General features: G+C 44.9%; 1 long non-coding RNA gene across 1 annotated transcript; it reads left to right on the forward strand.

Annotated features, from left to right (window-relative positions):
* Positions 1 to 417: 417 nt before the first annotated feature.
* On the forward strand, positions 418 to 3290 carry LOC122460073. The gene is made up of 3 exons (XR_006281138.1): positions 418 to 677; positions 1266 to 1329; positions 2902 to 3290. It is a non-coding gene; the product is annotated as an uncharacterized LOC122460073 (long non-coding RNA).
* Positions 3291 to 3568: the final 278 nt, after the last annotated feature.

Consider the following 3568-nt stretch of genomic DNA (forward strand, 5'->3'; position numbering starts at 1 on the left):
TGGCTAACACTGCTGTCTCTTACGGAGTGTGTACAAAGCACGTTGCACGATGGCGGCCCCATTCCAGCTGGGGGCCTCTAAAAGCTTCCCTAAGATCACTAATGGTAGCTCTCTACCATTTCAAACCTGAGGGAGGAAGAAAGTATGTACAGTACAGGCATAAGGTTCATTGGGGAATTCTGTTCATATGGAGTGGGGGGAGTCACACAGCAAAAGAGAGGGGGTGGGGGTGTGGAAACAAACCCTGATGATATCAAACACATGGCAAGACATACCACCTACTGTTTAATGGGAGAATTAGGACACATGAATCTGTTTTCTCAGGCTACTTCAATCTGTTTCTAATCCCAGCCTAGAGAGGGTGGAGGGGCGGGGGGAGGAAAACGCCAATGATTTTTTTATGTTTCTCATCTTTAATGAGTGGTTGGTTTTTTTTTGAACTGTAATTGCTCACAAGGACACGTTCCACACTCTTAGTGCTGGTGTTCCTTGGCAGTAAAAGGCTCTCTACCACCTACCTATTGATACCACATCTAACCGCCTCATCCTCTTGCCCCCGCAGAATGAATTCAGGGTGAAAAACTTGTCATCGCAGCTGAGGGGGAAAAGAAATGAAGAAGAGGAGCAAAAGCTCCCAATGAAACTCAAATGGCCCAGAAACTGGCCATGGCCCCACTGTGAGTGCTGTGTGTGAATGGTGTCAGCGGTGGGTTGTGTGGTGCAGAAGTAGGTGGGAAGTGTTTGTGTCCTATAGTTGTTTGCAGTCCCACTTATGTCAACCCCAATAGGTAGGGGGTGGGGACTGAATGGCTTATGGGGCTGGTGATGGGCTGTCAAGCTTTCCCCCTCTAGATTGCTGCTTAGAAATCAGCCTAGCCAATAGAGACCGGAAGCCCTTTGTATCTGACAGCTGTACGGCATTTTCCCTTTGAAATGAACGTGGAGCCCCAGGTTGACAGGTTGGGCAGAGCAGCTGAGGATGGAATGGGTCATAGTGATGGGAATGGTCCTCTTGCCCAGGAGGTGGAAGGACATCAGCAGCTGTGAAAACTCCTCCACCATGGCTGTGCCTACCTTGCTGTCGAATGGGCAGCTCTAAGGGTGAGCTAGTAGTGCCCTCTCCACAGCCACATAAGAACATAACTCATCCGTGTTCTACTAAGGGCTGCTGGGTTACGTGGGGCTGGCTTCTCCTCCTTGTTTCTGTGTTGTATGGAAAACAGTGTAAAAATTACAGCTATAACTTTTCCTGGTCCTCCTTGCAGATGAAGGAGCTCTGAGGGAAGCATGTGATTTGTGTCCTCTGCATAAGAACCACTCTGGAGCAAGGTGGGTTGAGTTAGAATCATAGAACCACAGGGTTAGAAGGCACTGCAAGGGTCATTTAGTCTAACCTCCTGCCGAGGTGTATGATTTGTTGTGTCTAAACCATCCAAGAATCATAGAGCTATGGGCCTGGAAGGGACCTCGAAAGGTCAGCGCGTCCAGCCCCCTGAACTGAGGCAGGGCCAAGTAAACCTAGACCACCCCTGGCAGGTGTTTGTCCAACCTGTTCTTAAAAACCTCCAATGATAGGATTCCACAACTCCCCCTGGAAGCCTGTTCCAGAGCTTAACTACCCTTGTAGCTAAAAAGATTTTCCTAATATCTAACCTAAATCTCCCTTGCTTCAGATTAAGCGTCATTGTGCCTCTCTGCCTAAGCGACCAGCCTGCTATCTCTCTCACTGCACTGGGTTGTGGTGTGTTAGATTTCTGGATTTTTTTAGAAGTAAAGTTGTGTTACCTTGCAATGTTTCAGGAAGAGCATTTATGGTTTGTTTCTAACTCCCTGGGTGTATGCTGTGAACATAACAGTTTCCAGCTGCTTCTGCAGGTTTCCAAGCCTTTCATTCCAAAGAAGAGCCTGGAGGTCTGTACAACCAGTTGCAAATGAGGAGGAGGAGCCAGGCAAGCTGCTGGTATTAGGGGCCACCGTTAATTAAAGGGAGAAGAGGAAACAGGATCTGGATTCATCAGTGGTTTTGGACTGCTAGCCACCTGTAGTAGAAGTGTGTGCAAAGTGCCAGGGAGAAGGGGACATGGCAGCTAGGCAGTGCTGTATGACCAGGGGAGAAGAATAAGTGGCTGGACAGTATGTCTAGAGAAGATGAGAATCATATTGCAAAGAAGCACATGCAGTGGGGAGAAGACAAGAGCACTCTGGGTTCTTCGTTGGCTAACTGTCCAATCCAGAGCAGAATTTAAGGGTCTTGGTCTGTCACAGCCCTAAATGAGATAGGACTGCGCTATCTAAAATAATGCCTCTCAGAGATCCCAGGTTCAAGCTTGAAGGGATCAGCTGTGGAATTTGCGACCCCCAGTCGCAAAACCACATTCCCAAGTCCTACAGCCTTCAGATTGCAACCTTCTCATCTCTATAGGCAGGTGGTCAGGCTGCTGGATGGGCCATACAAAGCAATCCTAGAGTGAGCTGCTCAGATCAATCTTCTCACACATATATGATTTAAAGGCAGAACTGTTAGGGAATTGGAATTCCCATCTCGTGGGAAATTTTGAAATTTCAGAATATGTTTTCATTCCTAATCAAAATAAAATTTCAAATTTTCCCACAAATAATTTTTTTGAAAAAGCGTTGTTCTGGTTTAATCTAAATATTTAGTTTCGATGAAATCAAAGAGTTCTGATTTTGACTTTTTAATTTTATATTATATTATAATGCAATGCAGTGTATTCCATTTCAACACTTTCAAAATTTATTTTATACTATGTTATACATTATAATATGCATTGAAATACATTTTGAAATGAAAAGTCATTTGAAAACAAAAAATCAAAATGTTTTATTCAGAAAGCGTTAAAATAGAATGTTTCGACATCATCAAGATGCTTTTTTTTTCAGAATGAAATTTAATTGGAGCCAATACATTCCTGCAGAAAGTTATGATATTAATGAAACAAGATTTTCTGACGGAAAATCGTTCTGCTGGAAAATTTCCAACCAGCTCTTCTTGAAAGCACTGGGGGAGAAAAGAAGAACTGGCTTCTTCTCTGGGAGGATTGTTGACAAGCAGCATAATTTATCCAATGGCTTTTAGATACTGCAGTGATGGGGGCCTTAGAAATGAACATATGTAAAGCCCTATGACCAGAAGCTCCAAAGGGCAAAGAGCTCTGTACTATGATATAACCGCATTTGCTCCAAACCCTCAGACAGAGACAAACACCTACAAGAACTCTATCATGCATTCCTACAACTACAGTACCCACCTGCTGAAGTGAAGAAACAGATTGACAGAGCCAGAAGAATACCCAGAAGTCACCTACTACAGGACAGGCCCAACAAAGAAAATAACAGAACGCCACTAGCCATCACCTTCAGCCCCCAACTAAATCCTCTCCAACGCATCATCAAGGATCTACAACCTATCCTGAAGGACGACCCATCACTCTCTCAGATCTTGGGAGACAGGCCAGTCCTTGCTTACAGACAGCCCCCCAATCTGAAGCAAATACTCACCAGCAACCACACACAACACAACAGAACCACTAACCCAGGAACCTATCCT

Source organism: Dermochelys coriacea, chromosome 4 (genome assembly GCF_009764565.3).
Source record: "Dermochelys coriacea isolate rDerCor1 chromosome 4, rDerCor1.pri.v4, whole genome shotgun sequence".
NCBI lineage: Eukaryota > Metazoa > Chordata > Testudines > Dermochelyidae > Dermochelys > Dermochelys coriacea.